Raw genomic sequence first — 18875 nt, forward strand, 5'->3', positions numbered from 1 at the left:
GAGCTCAGCACCTCTAAGGCAGCCCACTTTATTGTGGGACTTTGGGTCCACTCTAATTATTTTTTTTAATGTTTAGCTTAAACTCGGCTGCAGCACCTAAGCATCCCCCCCCCAACCCAGACATACATATCATGCTGTCCCACAAAATCTCAGGGCGACCTGTATCCCAATGCCCTGTGCCGTGGGGCAGTGTTCTGTCCTTCCCCATGGGCTGCACAAGGCTGGGCTATCTTCCAGCTCTGTGTTCCAGGTGTCCCGCAGGTGTGGGGAGCGAAGGAGGAGTCAATAGCTGCTTCTGGATCAATCCACTCCTCAGACACTGACTGTGTGCTGACCACATGCTGGGGCGTCCCCCCACTGCCCTTGGGAGCCCACCCCGCCCCCAGCTGAGAAAGGACAGCTAGCCCCATTCTGCAGGGCAGGATTCGAACCCAGGTCTGGTGAGCCTGAGCCCGCAGCTCTGCGAATGGAACAGGTGGGGCAAGGAGGGTGGAGAAGAACGGTGATTTCACCTTGGGGAGGGCCGGCTTGGCCGTGATCTCCTCGCGCTACAGAGGAGAAATGGGAGGGGGAATGGGGTGATAGCTGATCGACGAAGAGGTGGAGTGGAATCCAGCCCTTGTCTGCTGATTCCAGACTCCAGAATCCTCCCTGGGACTGAGGAAGATTCCACAGAAAGGGTCCCTTCCCCAACTACCCCCCAGTCAGCGGACCTCCCCCCCAGCACTGAAAGCGTGGCGGAGAGGAGGCCCAAGCTGGGGGCGCTGGAGGAGGCCCAGGTAAAGGATTAGAGCTGGACCGCAGGATTAGCAGATTAGTGCCAAGGAGGACAAAGACAAGGTCAGTGCTAAGTGGATTCCCAGAATGTGGTGGCCAGCTGAGAAGGCTGGCCCCAGACCCTGACCCCAGACCCGGCAGGGCCCCCAGAGGAGGGGCCAGCCCCCAGCACAGGGGTGGACCCCTGTCAGTGGGCCACCTGCTTTAACTCCTCGTTGCCTCAGCTCCTTCACATGTAAATGGAGTCAGAGTCAGGTGCCTACCTCCTAGGGCTGTTGAGAACATAGAAGGAGACAGTGCCTGTCAAGGGCCCGGTCAGATGGTGCCTGTCAAGGGCCTGGTTAGTCCTGCTGGCACAGAGCCAACACTCAGGAAACCCTCCTTAGGACTCTCCTTCCAGAATTCTCCTCCAGTCCTGAAGGTCAAGAACAGGCAAAAGAAAAGAATAGCTTATCGGTTAATGTAAAGTCAATGTACTGGGTTGACTACCAAAAAAAACCCAAACCTACTGCCAATTCCAGCTCATAGCGACCCTATAGAATAGGGTAGAACTGCCCCACAGGGTTTTCAAGGAGCAGCTGGTGAATTCAAACGGCCGACCTTTTTGTTTGCAGCCGAGCTCCTAACCACTGCGTCACCAGGCCCCCACTGGGTTGACTAGTGTCCCCTGAAATCCATGTCCACCCAGAATCTGGGAATGTGACCTTATTTGAAAATAGGGTCTTTGCAGATGTAATCAGGTTGAGATGAGGTCATACTAGATTTTAAAAAACCAGTTGCCTCATACTAGAGGAATCCCGGCGGTCGTGGTCCCCAAACCTTCTGTTGGCCCAGGACAGGAACCATTCCCGAAGACAACTTATCAGACATGAAAGGGATTGGACAGTGGGTAGGAGAGAGATGCTGATGAAGAGTGAGCTATTTGTATCAGGTGGACACTTGAGACTGTGTTGGCATCTCCTGTCTGGAGTGGGGATGGGAGGATAGAGAGAGTTGGAAGCTGGCAAAATTGTCACGAAAGGAGAGACTGAAAGGGCTGACTCATTAGGGGGAGAGCAAGTGGGAGTACGGAGTAAGGTGTATATAAACTTGTATGTGACAGTCTGACTTGATTTGTAAATGTTCACTTGAAGCTCAATAAAAGTTAATAAAAAAAAAAAAAAAACCAGTTGCCGTCGAGTTGATTCCAGCTCATAGTGACCCTAGAGGACAGAGTAGAACTGCCCCGTAGGGTTTCCAAGGAGTGGCTGGTGGATTCCAACTGCCGACCTTTTGGTTAGCAGCCAAGTTATTAAGCACTATGCCACCAGGGCTCCCATATTAGATCAGGGAGGCCATAATCCAGTGACTGGGGTCTTTATAAGAAGAGAGACAATGAGAGACAGAGAGAGAAGGCCATGTGAAGACAGAGCAGAGATTGGAGCGATGTGGCTACAAGCCAAGTAACGCCAAGGATCACCGACAGCCACCAGAAGCTGGGAGTGAGGCCTGGAACAGATCCTCCCTCAGAACCTCCAGGAGGAGCCAATCCAGCTGGCACCCCGACTGTGGACTTCTGGCCTCAGAACTGCGAGAGGATAAATTTCTGTTGTTTTAATCCTCCTTGTGTGTGGTTCTTAGCTAGGAAACTAGTACATTCAGAGAAGAAAAAAAAAATCTGGGTACAAGAGTTTGCGTATAGAATGCAGACAGTAACCATGGGGCTGGACGCCCCTGGTGGCTGCTTAACGTCCCTCAGACCTCCAATTTCGGCTGCAGCTGCAGTGGCCCATTCAAGTGAGCTCAGACCCTGCTTGTGTGGACAGTGCCTCCCCCCTTCTCCCCACATTCTCCCACCTCTCTCTGCTTTCTGCATAAGAACCCCAAAGGGCAGAGGAGTTACCATCCCCAGGACAGGCTTCACAAGTGGAGGAAAGGAGTCTATGAATATACCCCAGCCTCCCACCCTTCAGAGGACCATCCTGGGAGCAACCAGACACTTCTGCCTGTACCAGAGACCTTGCTAACCCAGTTGCTCAGAGCTCAGTGTGGGACCAGGATCAGGGCTCAGTGCGGGACCAGGGTCAGGGCTCAGCGCGGTACCAGGGTCAGGGCTGTGTGGGACCAGGGTCAGGGCTCAGTGTGAAATCAGGGTCAGGGCTCTGTGTGAAATCAGGGTCAGGCTCGGCTCAGCATGGGGTCAGGGTCAGGACTCTGTGACCAGGATCAGGGTTCAGAGTGTGACCAGGATTGGGGGGAAGGGGGGCAACAGGAGGGGTCAGCATAGACTACGTGGTCAGGGTGCTCAGGTCCCAGGTAAGAGCTGGAGTCTCACGGCCATGGCCAGGTGTGCCTGGGACCCAGCCCTGCTAGCCTCTGGGCCCCATCTGGCACCACCCCTATACTTTGCTACCTCAAGCTTCTTACCTGGAGCCCCCAATGCACCAGGCCCGAGTCCACCTTCTGGCCTTTGCACAAGCTGTAACCTCCACCAGGACACTTCGAGGGGCTGAGGCCTGAGGACTCCCTGACAGTGGGAACTTGGACACCCACGTCTGCATTCCGGAAACCTCAGGGAAGGTTGGGCCCAGCTGGATGGAGCGAGTCAGGCATGCCGCAGGGGCGCCCCCTCGTGGTGCCTGTGGGCAGGGGTGGAGACCTGGGCAGCCACCAGGGCCTGGAGATGGGAAGGACTGGCCCTCAGAAGGGCCTCACTGGGTCTCACACTGCTGTGCCATTGTGCGAGGCTCAACAATTATTGAACCAGGGCTGCATTTCTGTTCTGGACTGGGCCTGCACGTTATGTGTCTGGCCCTGCTCCCTTCGTGCTGGGATACGAGATGCTGACAGAACTGAGGTGGGCAGCACCCAGTCCCCACAGCCACCTGCTCAGAACAGGACGCCCAAGCCACACACCTGCAGTGCTTCATGGAGCCACCCTCCATGGGCCCATCGCGGGCAAAGTCCAGCTCGGGCCCGCCTCTGTGCCCCAGGGCCCAGCAGGGCAGGTCTGTTGTGGGCATTGCAGAGGGAAGGGCAAAGCTGTGTTCCCGGCTTGCCTCAGGAGCAGGGCCTGGGCACAAGGCCTGGCTTGGCCCCTCTACTCCAAGAGGCCTGGCACTCGGTTGGGTCTCAGGTCTGACCTCGTGGCCACTTCCACCCACAGAGACCCTGGGCCTGCGGGAGGCTCCCAGCAACACAAATCCAAATCCCCCGCCTCCACCCAAGACTGTCCTTCCAGCCCCAACACTGAAGGGAGGGCCCTTCCAACATGCTCCTGGTCCTCTGCCCAGCAATCCAGGCCCAGAGCCCTCCCCAGGCACTGTCCGGGGGCCAGGGCCAAGGCAGGCATTGAAAGGGTCATTGCTTCCTCACAGGAGTTTGCATATACAAGACAGGGGTACACCGTCTGCGTGGAGGGGGAAGGCAGTATCTGCTTGGAGGGCCCAGGAGGCTTCCTGGAGGAAGAAGCATTTGCACTGGACGCAGGGTGAGCGGGAGTTTGATGGGAGTCTGGGGTTGGGGCTAGTCCAGTAGAAGCTAAGAGGAATATGTGGGGGGTGGGGCAGTATTCAGAGGCATGGGGGAAGCAGGATGCAGCCAGGGACAACTGGCAAATTGGGAGTGGCACAGGCTGGAGGCCAGGGTGCTGGAAAAACATGGATTCTGGCAGGAAGACCCCCAGCTGTGTCTCAGCAAGCTCGTCCCCTCCCAGAAGACCCAAATATACAGGGAGGCCCACCTGCAGCCTTGGTGGTCAGTAACCAGGTGGGGGCTCCCCAGTTGTCAACAGCGCAGGAATGAGAGCTTGCCTCCCACCTTGCCCACCTCTACCATCAGGTTTAGGAGCACCCCCTCCCTGCACCCCTTGGCCTTGCTGGGGCCCTGAGGCTGGGAGGGGCACCTTGGGCTCTTTTCTCTCCCCCTCTGTGCCCCTGAAGCCCCCCACTGTGCATATCTCTGGGCAGGGGGTGTTGATAGGGGCATTTCATCCCTGTTCCCCTCATTTCCGGGGACTCTTTCTGACCCAGGAAGCACACAGCTCTGAGCCAGCTCCATGACCGACCCACAAAACAACCCCGATTCCTGGTGCAGAAGTCCACAGCCCTCAATCCAGGGACAGTTTGAAGAATATGGGATTAGGGCAAACCTGACTGTTCTCTTCAGATTAAATAGAGATCTCTGAGCCAGGAAGGGGGAGGCAGAGGGTATCTAAGGTATGGTAGGCTCATCAGGTGCCCTGGGAGCCCTCTTGGAGGAGGGGTGCCACTGAGCAGTTTCCCCCAATGTCCTTCCTCAAGCAGGGTAGACAGAGACATAGCAAGGGGGGCAAAGGGGGGCACTGGCCCCCAGGCACGAGTCCGAGGGGGCATCAGACGAGGTGCGGAATGACGTGCCGAGGTGCCACAATACCAAAGGCCCCTGACAAGAGGGGGGAAGGCATTTCTGCTGACTCGGGGTGGCTATCAACGTCTCTTCATCTAGAAATTGGGGAGGGGCCACAATTAAGAGATTGCCCCTGGGGGCTTGTGACCCTCCCTACGTCCCTGGTAGGAGGAGGGGGAAAGGAGGAGAAGAGACAGCAAAGGGAGAGAGAGGGAGGGAAGGGAGAAGTAGGGGGTGTGAAGAATAAGAGAATCGGGTCTGGAAAGGGGGCTGTCCCCTCCCTGTGCTCCCCCCCCCCGCAGCAGAGGGACAGGGCACCAGGCCCAGGAGGTGGAGGCTCTGGGCTGTCTGGGGCACCGAGCAGGATGGCGGCTTGGGCAGTGGAATGGTGCACGGGTCAGGCAGGGCCGGCTGGTTGGCTGGCTGGCATCTGGGATTGGGGGAGGCTGTGCCATGCTGGGGAGTGTGTGTGTGTGTGTGTCTGTGTCTGTGTCTGTGTGTCTGTGTGTCCGTGTCTGTGTCTGTGTGTGCACATGGTGCTGGCAGCAGGGACTCTCAGGCAGGGACACTTCACGAGTCCCCCACTTAGGGAGCCTGAGGCTATGGGACCCCAATACTGGCACTCCCCTGGAGAGCGCGTCCTGGCCGAGGAAAGCTAATGTCACTGAGGACCCCAACCCGGACAGCCCACCTCCACCCAAGAACGGGGGCCCCACATGGACCCAGGGGTGAGGGAGGCCTCCCTGAGCCCGGATCACCTCAGCCACCGCGTCCGTGCATATGGCTGTGTTCCCCACTGGCCAAGGCGCCTGAGTCTGTGACCCACTTGCTGTCCCTGCTCCTGTGACGCCAGCAGCGAACAGAAGAAATGTGGACCCAGGAGCAAGACTTTGGCACTGCTGGCAGCAGACACCAGGGGGCAGCACTGAACAGCGGAACGGGCTTCCTGTGCCAGCTCTGCTCAGCTAGGCTCCAGAGTCAGGAGGGAGGTCACTGATTAAACCCGCATGTTGGCCTGCCCCCACCCCCACCCCACTGACCCAGACAGCCCTTTTGGGGAGGCTAACCCCTCATTCCCAGGAAGCTGCCTAACCATGTAGTGAGCGCCCTGTCATGGGAGTGTCCACGCGTTCACCAGCAAACCTGCGCAAACTTCTCCCACATCTGGACCAGGGGATGCAAGTTGCAGACCCCTCCCTGTGCACCCCCATTACCAGGAGAGTCCATGTGGAATCAGTTTGCAGCTCCCTGGGCTGGAGAAATGGCAGCTCCTTGGCTGGGACACACCTCCAGCCCCCAGCCCCATCTGCAGGCTCTGCAGGCCATGACCGTCCCCAGAGCAGGGCAGAATGCGAGGCTGGGAGGAGAGGAAGGGGCACACACCATTTGGGTGACATCAGTGTTGGGTCTTGCAGGATGATCTTGCTGTAGCCACCAAGGGCGGGAAGGACACCCAGACAGGGGAACAGCACCTGCAAAGGCACAGAGGCACATGGTGTTGGGAACTTGCAGGGAGCCGTCAGGGCGGACTTCGGCCTCTGGAAGTGGGGATGAGCTGGCAAGGAGTGCCCGGGTGGGAACCAGCCCAGAGTGCCAAGTGACTGCCCGGTGGAGGCTGGAGTCGTTGCTGTGGTCGTGGGGCTACAGCTGACGTACACTGAGTCCATCGGCCCATGCTGGATCTCATTAACCCCATTTAACAGAGGGGAAAGCCAAGCCTCGGAAGGGGAGGAGATTGCCCGAAGTCAAACAACCAGAAATAGGAGGCAGGAGGCAAGCCAGGACTCTCAGACGCCCATGTCCTCAGCAGCCACCTGTCTGGCTGTTGAATTAGTGCTTGGAGGTCTCACTACGAGAAGGGCAAGGCCAGCCAGGGCAGTGGGGGAGAGCAAGGAAAGGAGTGCATTCAGAAGGCGATGCCCCGGTGCTGAGGGAGCTGCCATGTTTCTAGTAGGATGTAGAGAAGAACAGCCAAAAGTGGACTCTTGGCGAGGCAGTGAGCACCCCGTTCATGGAGGTAACCAGTCCCCCAGAAACCAAGCACCTCTGGGGCGCCTAGGTGGTCAAAGTGGGAGGAGATTCCTGCCCTTGAGGGCAGAAGAACTGCTGTGCGGGTGCTGCCGACACATCTGAAACCCCTTTTGGGAAATTTTCCTCAGAGACGATTTATGAGGCACGGGAGGTCCAGCCCCACCCTGCTCGTGCCCAAACACAGCTTTATGGAGTAGACGCCCACCTTGCTCTGGCCCAGGGGAGGGGTCGCCTGATGGGTGACAACGGCCAGCCCTGGAGCGTCAGGGCAGCGCTGGCCGAGTTCACTCTTTTACACTCTTTAGCAGAAGTTTTTTTTTTGTAAAAAAAGGCCCACAGAGAAGCCCGAGGTACAGCTGCGCCTCTGAACTTACTCAGTGAACACCCCACAAGCACCTACTGCGTGACAGGTCTGGGCCAGGACAAGGTGATCCCGGGCCCCGTCGCATTCACGGTCGCATGGGGAGAAGATGGGATCAAGCAACCAGTGAGATGGAGACTCAGTGAGTGCAATGGGGCCCATGCCACGGCCACCAGCGTCCTGTCTCCTCACACACAAAACCCTTCACACCTCCAACGATCCCCGACTCAGGGAAACTGAGGCCCAGCAGGAACAAGCAACTACAGAGAGTCATCAGTGAGGTAAAGGAATTAAATAGGGTGACGCCCAGAACTGAAAACACTGTTCCAACAGACACTTGTACAGATGTGTTCGTTGCAGCATACTCACAATAGCCAAAAGGTGGAAACAACCCAAGTGTCCCTCTGCAGATGAAGGGTCAGGGCAGAGCAGTGTAAATCCCTGACCCCACCATGCAGAAAGGGCTCCAGGGGCTCAGAGCTAAGCAGACGGGAAGTCTGGCCAGAGCCTCAGGAATCTATCCCCCGAGGGCACTGCTCAAACACCTGCCATAGCTCTCCATTGCCTGGAGGGCAGAGCGCAAACTCCTGAGCACAGCAGTCCAGGCTCCAGTCGGCCTTGCAATGACCCTGAGGGGTTAACACGATCGTTACCCTCATTCTAAAGATACAGAAACTGAGGTGCAGAGAAGTTAGGTCACGTGCACAAGGCCACGATGCCCGGAGGTGTCACACCAAGCAGCTGGGTTCAAAACCCCCTGACCCTCCTGACTTACAGCCAGCGACCCTATAGGACAGAGTAGAACTGCCCCATAGGGTGTCCAAGGAGCAGCTGGTGGATTTGAACCATCAGCCTTTTGGTTGGCAGCTGTAGCTCTTAACCACTATGCCACCAGGGTTTCCTTTCAAGCCTTAGTCTGGGCTATTCCCCATTCAGAAACCCTGGTGGCATAGTGGTTAAGTGCTACGGCTGCTAACCAAGAGGTCAGCCGTTTGAATCCGCCAGGCGCTCCTTGGGAACTCTATCGGGCAGTTCTGCTATGAGTCGGAATTCACTCAACAGCAGTGGGCTTTTTTTTTTTTTTTTTGTATTCTCCATTCTGGTAATGCCCTTCCCTCCATCTCCCCAGTTTCTCCTCCTTTGTCTTCACATATGTCACCTTCTCCAGGAAGACTTCTTGGGCTCCCTCTCCTGCGTGCAGGGACCTAGAGCTCTGTCCAAGGGTGTGAGGTGACATTGGCTGTCACTTTGCCCCTCTGAACTTCCAATTACTCATGTGTGTAATGGGGACAGTGACGGGACTGGAGACAGTGTTGCCTGAGACATCAGGTGGACAGTGTGCCGTGACAGCCCTGGGGCCCCTGCCAGAATAACTGTGAGCCTCCCTCCGCACCTGAAGCTTCCACTGCCGGCCCCATGTAAACATACTGAGGCGGCAGGAGAAGACTGTCAGGCGGGCCTTAAACAACCTGCTCGCCGGAGACGAGGAGCAGGCAGTGGCTAGGGCTGTGGGATTGGAGTGGCTTAAACAGGACTGATTCACAGAGAAGGAAAGCCATTATGTACCTGGCCTTGGACAGAGAAAAGCCAGTTATTCTTGAATGAATGAATGCATGAATGGAAACTCACGAGGTCTCCCTGGGACTGAACTCAACCAGTGACGAGGACTGGTGACTGGTCGCTGGCTGGCTGATCACACAGGGTCCACTCTGACCTGCACCCCATGACCTGTCCTAACCTGGATGGGGCCTCGGATCCTTGACAGCTCTGCCAACAGGCTCTCGTGGCACGAACCAAGACAATTTCACCCAGAGATTCATAGAGCCACCCAGGAACCAGGTGCAGAACCTGCCCAGGAGGACTCTGGGAGCTCCCAGAGCTTCCTCCCAGGAGAATGTGTTAGCACTGCCTGATTGCACATATGTGTGCCCACACACACGTGCACACACTCGCACACACACATGCCCAGTGGAGACGAGACTAGGCTGGTGGCCAGGACCCAGGGGTCCTTCCTGTGGCCTGAGAGGCCTCCCACCTGCAGCCATGCCCACCTCCCTGCCCTGCCTGCCTTTTCTCCCCTCTCTGTCCCCTCATCCCTCCCCAGACACCCATGGACAGGACAGGGAGCCAGCATCTGCTCTGCCTCCCCCTCCTCACCTCCCCAGCGAGCGCTCTCCTCCCTCCCCTGAAAGCAGCCCCACCTGCTCCTCCCCGGAACCTCAGTCCCCACCTGCTGTCTAGGCCCCTAGAGCTGTTGGCAAGGGCTTTCCAGGGTCTGACTGGGGTCCATGGAGCCTGAGGGCTCTGCCCAGGCCCGAGGCTACAGTTGGGGCAAAGAAGGCTGAAAAGGGCCCTGGGCCCCTCCGCCACCAGCAGCCCCCTTTTTCTGTTCCACATGGTGGGGTTCACATGTGCTTCTATGGACGAAACCTTCTGCTGCTTAAAGTTTTGGGGAACTGTGGATTAGACTAGCTGGTGTGGGGTGAGGGGGTCAGTTCTCTGACCCCAGGGTCCTGACACTGCAGGTCTCCCAACTCCGCCTTCCTTGTTTCCTGCTGTCCTGGGTAACAGAGGCTAACCTAGTGGTCATAGGCTGCACCTGAGTCAGCTGGCCAGTTCCCATCCAGCCCCTCCTGTGGTGACTGTCACACCCCCTCGTTTGTCTCAGCCACCCTTGAAGGAGTCATTCCACTGCACCGTTGGTGGGGTCATGTGAGAGCCAGGATAGGCCCAGCAGCTGCCTGGGATCCACCATGCCAGATATCGCCACAGTCACCACCATGATGATGATGATGATGGCGATGATGGTGATGACAGTGGCGAAGATGATGATGATGGTGATGATGATGGTGGCGATGATGGTGGCAGTGATGATGATGACTACATTGGGGCTGACGGTGGTGGTGATGATGATGATGATGGCAATGGTGATAACCATGATGGTGATGATGATGATGGTGGCAATGGTGATAACCACGATGGTGATGATGATGATGGTGGCAATGGTGATAACCACGATGGTGATGATGATGATGGTGGCAATGGTGATAACCACGATGGTGATGATGATGATGATGGCAATGGTGATAACCACGATGGTGATGATGATGATGAAGTGTTTGGGTCCGTTCGTGTTTGTGGATCCGTTGACTGATTTCCCTGCCTGACTAAGGTTCTCACACGCCCAGCCTCCAGAGAAGGGTCTGAAGTGCAGGGTCTGGGGCAGGTTAGGAAGGGTAGGCGGAGGCACCAAGCCCAGAGTCCAACTCCCAGAGGGAGAGCAAGGCCTGCAGGCCGACTCTCAGCCTGACCTTGCCTCTCTCCACAGATGCTGAGGCCCGGGACTCAGACCAGCCAGCCATCACCCAGGGAGTCAGTGGCCCCCAGGCAGGGAACTGTGACTGTAGGCCACCGTCCTGCTGCCTCCACCCCCACGCTGGCTCTCCAGCTCCTTCCCTGTGCCTCATCTCTCTCCCACCCCTCCCACCCATCTAAACACCTCCGGGCCTGGTCTCTGTCCCTCTGACATGCCTTGTAAGCAGGAAGTACAGCGGGCCCCCCAGACAGGCAGGCCTGGAGGATCCCAGGCTCCACCAGCTCCATGTGGGGGGGGAAGGGGGTCTGGGAAGCCTAGGACAGGACCTCCAGCACCTCCCATTTCTCATTGGAAAGAGAAAGCTCCCCAGGGGCAGGACAGGCCAGGACACAGAAGGCAGTGAGAAATGCCTCATCTAGGACCATCTCACCTGATGTGTGAGAGCCTTTCTTAAGATGTGCCAGGGCCAGAGGGTGGGCGGCGTTTACCCAGCCTGGGCGTTGTAACCACTGACTCCAGCCAGAGAATGAGGTCTGATCCTGGTCACACTGAGCCTTGATACAGGTCAGACACTGAGCCCCGATCCTGGTCCCACACTAAGCCCTGATCTTGGAGCCGGGCTAAGCCCTAATCCTGGTCCCATACTTAGCCCTGACTTCGGAGCCAGGCTAAGCCCTGACCCTGGTTGCACACTGAGCTCTGAGCCTGGACCCAGGCTGAGCTCTGAGCCTGGTCACGTCCTGAGCTCTGATCCTGGCCATGCTCTGAGCCCTGACCCTGGTCCCACACTGAGCCCTGACATAGGCTTCCCACTTGACCCCACATTGCCCTGTGAGTTTGACAGGATAGGGGGGCTCATTATTCCCTGCTCCAGGTGAGAAATGCAGGCTCAGGTCATGAAGCCCTTGCTCTGGTTGCCACAGTGGCTCAGCTGCAGAAGTAGAACTGGGGCCTAGGCCTTGGACTCCAAGTCCAGTGCTCTCTTCCTCCTACCAAAGCTCCTGAGAATCTGGCTCTGTGCCAGGTGCCATGGAGGAGCCGAGTGGGGGAGGGGCTGTACCCAGGACTGAGAGGTGCAACACCAGGCAGGAGAAGGGGAGACTTTTGGAGCTGGGCTCTGGAGGCAGGAGGCTGGCGCTTCCCAGAGACCTCCAGGGGGGATGGTTCAGGCCCATGGGGAAGGCACTTCCTTAGTGGCAGACTTGATGGCGTGTGTGACAACCACAGACTGTGAGGGCTGCAGACATCCCAGGCCTCTGGGACGACCCCCAGCAACCACTGGCCACCACTCTGAGCAGCAACAGCCAGGTCCTTTGTTGCTGCTGGGAAACTTTGGGGGCCACATATGTTCCAGAATTGGGGGTTCTTTGGATTTTAGGAAGATAACAAGAGTTACGTGTGTTTATTACATAGGGCCTGCCTGCAAACACACTGACAATTCTGCAATGAAACACACCAATAGTCACCCCGAGGGGGATACATAGAGACTCTACCCCCGGGCCACTTGCATCCGTTTAAGCAGCTGAAAAACTGTATGTCAGGCTGACACAGGTGTTTTTCCATCTGGGAAAAGTCTGGATTTCAGAATCCTGGCTGAGGGGCCGTGGGTGCACGTGGGATATGCCTGCAGCCCCTGGTTTGGGGCCCTACCCACCTGCCCAGCTGCCCAGGCTGCCCGCTCTGTTCCCAGTGCCTCCCTGCTCGCCAACCCTGGGACACTTGGCAGCGGCTTTCAGGAAAGCAGCCAGCCAGCCAACGGAAACAGTATCCGCTTCCCTTTCCCGCCAGCCGGCTGGCCCGCGAGCATTCCTTCAGTGTGGCCGGCAGAGGGTCCTCCATGAACAGTGAGCCACATACCCTCCTGCCCCCTCGCTGTGGCTCTGCTCCCACTACCCAGATGGACAGACCAAGGAGACAGGCTGGGGCACGTCCAGGACACCAAGCCAGGCTCTTGCCGCTCACCTGCCTCCTTGGCTGCGGGAGGGGTCAGCACAGAGAAATACGATGTCACAGCCATGAGGGCTAACTGGCGCTTGGTCCTGATACAAATCCTACCTCCGTCTCCCAGTAGCTGTGGGGCCTGAGGCCCCTGCCCTCTGAGCCTTAGTTTTCTTGCCATCAAGTCGATTCTGACTCATAGTGACCCTATGGGACAGAGTAGAAGCGCCCCATAGGATTTCCAAGGAGCACCTGGTGGGTGCGAACTGCTGACCTTTTGGTTAGCAGCTATGACTCTAACCACTGAACCACCAGTGTTTCCTGCTTATAACAAGGAGGATAATATTGGCAATGTATCCCATCCCACCTTGTCCCCTTCACCAGCCAAGAGGCACCCCTCAGAGGACAGGACGGAGCAAGCAGGTCCAACTCATTCGATCCTCAAGACCCAGCAAGAATGAGATGAATCAGCAGCAAGAAGGAATAAGGTTAGACACCAGGAGAACTTCCTGTTCGTAACAGCGGTTATATATCACCCTCAAAGTCTATACAGATGTTCGCGAAGGCAGGAAAGGGGTTTTGGTGCGACAGGCCCACACGAGGCTGATACGGTCTCTTCCCCACCACTGTCTACCCTGCCCTTCCTGCCCATCTTGCAATGAGTATTTGCATTTATCAAGCTCCTGCTGTATACTCATATGCTGAGCACCAGAGAGGGAGAACTAAACATTCAATTCAAGACAGGCTTGGTCCGGGAAAATCTAGGCAAGATCTAGCCAGGGAAGGTGTCTCAGTTATCTAGTGCTGCCATTACAGAAATACCAACGTGGGAGGCTTTAACAAACAATTTTATTTTCTCACTGTTTAGGAGGCTAGAATTCAGGGCACTGGCTCTAGGGGAAGGCTTTCTCTCTCTGTCGACTGTGGGGAAGAGTCCCTCGTTTCTTTCAGCTTCTGTCCCTTGGTTCCCTGGAGATCTCCTGTGGCCTGGCATCTGCCTTCCCCATCTCTGCTTCCTTGTCTGTGCCTAATCTGCTCCTTTTATATCTTGAAGGTGATTGGCTTAAAACACACCCTACACTCTGTAACCTCATTAACATAGTACAGAAAACCCATTCCCTAATGAAATTACATCTGCAAGTCTAGGGGTCAGAACTGACAACACCTATTGCGGGGTGGGCGGGGACACAAATCAGTCCACAACAGACGCCTTCAAGGAAGAGGTGGCCTTGAACTGGAGGCAGATGGAGTCAGTAGAGGGAGGTGAGGGCGCCCAGGTGGAAAGACCGGTGGTGGTGAGGATGTGGAGGTGGAAGGAGCCTGGCCTCCCCGAGACAGTGGTAAAAGGCCTCCCTCGAGGCTACGGTCTCTGTCTGGGGTGATGAATGAGTGGTGTTGTCTGGGGAGTGCCTGTCCTGGGTCCTTTGAACCCGGGACCTGAAAAGCCACGACATCTCAAGAATCACAGAATCTCAGAACCCAAGGCTTAGAACCGGGGTTCAGTGTGTCCCACACCTCCATGGCCATCGTCCTCCTGCCCACCCTGTGCCTAGCAGCCCCACAACAGCTCTAGAAGGAGCCAGCCCAGGCCCTGTTTGACCCCTCACAGCGACGGGGAGCCCACTCCCTCCAACTGAGGGATGGTGGACCAGCTGCTCCTGCTGCGTCCCTACAGGGATGCCCCCTCCCCCCAGCCTTCTGCTCCCTGCGCGGGAGGTTCAGGAGAGCCTGGGTGCCCAGAGCTAGCCCTCTGAGGCCAGCTGAGCAGACGGATATAGACAAACGCAACCGTGCAGGTCCCCCAGGCCGTCTGCAGACGGGAAAGGCTGAAATAGAAAGCAGGGCCTGAAGCGTGCAGGGGGTTGGCCGATTCCTGACCCCAGTGGGCTGGCCTGGGTCTGCCCCTCAAGCTGCAGCCTGGTCCAATCCGGCTAGCACGTGGTGGCTGACCTGCTCCCCAGGACAAGGGCGGTCAGCTGCCAGAGGAAGGAGCTTGTCCCTAGTGCCGTCTGGCAGGCCGCTGGAGCTTCCAAGGTGTGGGGTCCTCTGGGCGGTGCGTGGGGGATGGGCTCCTGAGGCTTCCTGGGAGAACTAGGCTGGGCTCAGTGGAGGGCTCCAGTGCTCTGCAGCAGGGTGACAGGCCAAGAACCTGGGCTCCTGGCCCAGCAGCCACCCAGCTTGAAACCCTAGCTCCACCACTTCCTAGCTGCATGATCCCAGGCAGGCCACCTCGCCTCTCTGGACCTTCCTCTCTTCCTCTATCGTGTGAGGATGGTGACACGGATGGGCTGTCTAGGGAACTGAGCTTACAAAGAACACAGCTAATGGGCTTAGCTGGCACACAGCAAGTGCTCCATAAATGCGGGGTTACTGCTGGCAGCAGCCGACGCTGCTTGCTGAGCAGCCGACCCACTAGACCAGCGTTTTCAGACAGCAGGTCACTACCCAGCAGGGGGTAACATGGTGGGTTGAAGCTGGCACTTCTGCTTTCCATCCAGTGCCCTGGACTCAGTGGGAGAGACCAGCAGTGGACCTGTCCAGCCTCGCCACATCTCACCCCATCAAATCCCCTCCTGAGCCTAGGCCTGGTGTCCTGGGAGGCCACGGAGGCAGGGAGCCGGGGAAGACCCCTCTCTGTGGCGACCACACCACGTCAGCAGCCACTGCGCCCATCTGCTTCCTCCTCTGGCCAAGGTAGAAGGTCCCGGGGCGGGGGGGCAAGCCCCCATGCCCCAGCCCCAGAGCTCCCAGGGGCTGTTCTGACTCTCCGGGGGCCCCCTGTGTGATCCTCAGGACAGGAGAGCCTTGCCTCTCTATGCCACAGCCCCCTTTGCACGTGGAACCCCTCTCCAGGTCATGGGAGGACTGAGGGGCTGGTCCAGGCTGGAAGGGGGCTGGGCAAGCAGGAGTCCCATTTAGACTCAGCCACCATCCCAGTGGAGATGCTGTGCCAGGGGACGCCACCACGGTCACAGCCCAGGGGGGTCAAGGCCACAAGAGGAGGGCACTTGGCCTAGCTCTGGTCTGGGGGCCCCCCAGGCAGAGGTGAGGCTGTGGATGAGCTGTGATGGCAGGGCCCACTTTGGGCCTCAGGGTCCTCACCTCTAAAAGGTGTGGCCAGCTTGGTGGGCTCCGAAGTCCTGGGCTCAGCGGTTCCTCCCTGAGGCCCTGGAGGCCCGTTCCGCAGGCTGAGACTCAGGGGAGCCCAGGCTCCAGCCCCTGCACTCGGACTTCACCTCGGTTGTTGGGCACAGGGCATAATGAGCCAGGCAGAGCTGGGCAAGAACCCTGGGAGGGCTGGTGGGGCTGGCGAGGGGCCCCCTCCTCCCGGACCAGGCCCAGCGGGGATGTTTGACGTGGGGAAGACTTAATGCCACCCTGAGCGAGCTCTTCCTGTTTGGAGATGTTTCTTCCACCCACTGTCACAGCGGCCTGGAAGGGGTTGCAGAGATGCTGCTGGAAAGGACTTGACAGGGACCAGGAGGCTGGAGAGGGATATGTGCGTGCATGGGTGTGCACATGTGTGTGCATGGGTGTCCATCTGTGTCCCTCTGTATGCACATGCATCTATATGTATGCATCTGTGTGCACTATGCACGCAAGTGTGTACATGCACGCGTGTTCACGTGTGCATGTGTGTGTGTCCATGTGTGCATGTGTGTGCATGCACCAGTGTGCGTGCCTGTAGAGGCTGGAGCAGCAGCCAGGTGCTGTTCCCTGGCAACACCAAGGCTCCTCCAGAGGGGAGGACACGTGGGCATTGAGCCCCTCCCAGCCCCAGCTGACCAACATCTGTTCCGAATCCCCCGGGGCTGGAGGCTCCACACACCCCTCCACTTTGCCCTCCCCACATACAGGCCCCCCAGCTTGGGCCGCCCCAGGGTGGGCACAGGAAACCGTGGCTGCTGTTTATATTCTCAAGTGGACAAGACAAGGGCTACTCGATAGGCTGGACAAGGCTGGAGCTGGAGGCACCAGGCCGGTGACAGAGTAGGCAGGTGGGTAGTGACCAGCTCCAGGTCCCTGCCCCCTGCCCTCTTCAGCAGCTCTGCAGTTTGTTTATGGCATAAGCACTCAGGATTATCATCTCGTGATTCCACCCTGACCCTGACCCCCAGGTGTGTAAGGTGTGTGGTGAGGATTTCACGATGACCACGAGGGAGAGCAGGAGTCCAGCCCCCAGAGCTCACAGAATGCAGCCCCATCCAGGTTCTGCAGTCAGACCCCAGGGCCAAAGCCAAGGCCAGGGCAGAGGCATGGGGGCAGATCCTGTAGGGAGTCCATGGGTGGGCACTTCAGGCCCCAGGGCCAAAGCCAGGGTGGGGCATGGGGGCAGATCCTGCAGGGGTTCATGGGTGGGTACCTCCACGTCCTGCCCATGGTGGCCCCACTGGCCACCAGGCGTGGGGAGGTCTCGGACTGTGCTTCCCACAACCCCCTGTCCCTCGGGGAAGGACTGCATGTTGCCCAATTCCGGAGGGGCAGGGTCCTGAGGCCTCTCTGTTGACTGGGGAGGCCTCGCCACACTGATGGCTCTGGGCAAATGTGCCTGAAGGGTCCTGACCCCTGGCTTGGCTGCTGTCTGACCTCTGACCCACACAGCATTGTGGCCATGACAAGGGTCAAATGGCACCTGTGCTGTGCCTCCTCTGAGGGTTCACGGGGGCCAAGGGAGGGGTCCGCCTCAGCCTCAGGAACCCCACAGGGGGCTTCCGTCTATCCCCCAAAGTCCTGCGGAGGGCAACCCCCCCCCAACAGAAGGAGTCCTGGAGGCCAGCCCTGGCCCGTCACCCCCTGCCATGTTTGGGGGTCTCCCCAAGATTTCTTTGGGAACCAGCCTCAGTGCAGAGGCCCACAGAGGTGGCACGAGGCCTGGACAGCTCTGCCCTGACTCAGCGCCTGTTACCGGCTCATAAAATTTGAGCCTTGGCTGGCTCACCCCCCAGCCTCTGGCTGCCCGCACAGAAAGGACAAGAATCCCCACCCTTCTACTCTCCACCCACCCACCCACAAGACCTGTGTGCCTTGCCTGGCCAGCCAGGAGCCAGCGCCGTCCCGGGGGCAGGGCCTGGGTGGGCAGGGGTCGCTGTACCTATCTGGGCCTTGGTTCCCCCATTTGGGGAAGGAGATAATAGTAGCCCCTGGGCTCAGCCCTGTACCAACGAGAAGCCTGGGGCCAGGGAGGCTGCACCAGAGTGATGGAATCATGCTCCCCCCAGAACCTTCCATGGCTCCTCATTGTCCTGGGGATCAAGCCACCCATGCTGGAGCCCACAGGGGCTGCTTCCTCCCCAGCCTTATCGTTTATGCCCCTGGGCTCCATGCACACGGACCTCTCAGGTCCCTGAACTTGTTGGGCTGCCTGACTGCTGGGCCTTTGCATGTGTGGTTGCTGCTGCCTGCCACTCTCTCTTCCCCTGCCCCATCCAGGTCCCCCACCTCCTGTTACACAACCCTCTGCCCCAGTGCTGTGTTGCCCCCTCCAGGAAGCCCTCCCTGACCATGCCCCTCCCCTGCAGGCTGGGCTAGGGCCCTTGGCACCCTTGCTTTTGTGTGCTGGTCTGCATGGCAACCATGTCCCTCACTGCACTGTGCTCTTGCTGGACAGGGGTCTGGACTCCGGCATTGCTCCGGTGTCCCCCGTGCCCAGCACAGGCCCCTGCTCAGTGGGTGCTTAGTACCCAGGTCTGGGCTGTTAAAACGTGTGACTGAGCAGAGCACGGGACAGAGAGGATGGGAGTGGCCCTCCCAGGAGGGGATACAGCAGAAGCCAGGCCCCAGGTCTGCACGGCTGGCCTGATCCTTCTCTTCCCTGACCCTGACCCTGACCCGACCCCTGCTGGCCACAAGCTTGGAAGCTGGCCAGGGCATCTGTCTAGGGGGGCGGTGTCCAGCCCAACTGCTCCTCTGGGCTCACAGTGACAGACCCCTTCCTGGTCCTGTCACACTCAGGTCTTTCCCATGTACCAGGTGCACACGTCTCTGGGAGCTGTCACCAGGTGACGGAGGTGACGCCAGGTCACACGTAGGCCCCAAGAACACACATGAGCCCCCCACATCCACCACAGGGGCACATTCATGTCACTC

Source organism: Elephas maximus, chromosome 15 (assembly GCF_024166365.1).
Source record: "Elephas maximus indicus isolate mEleMax1 chromosome 15, mEleMax1 primary haplotype, whole genome shotgun sequence".
Classification (NCBI taxonomy): Eukaryota; Metazoa; Chordata; class Mammalia; order Proboscidea; family Elephantidae; genus Elephas; species Elephas maximus.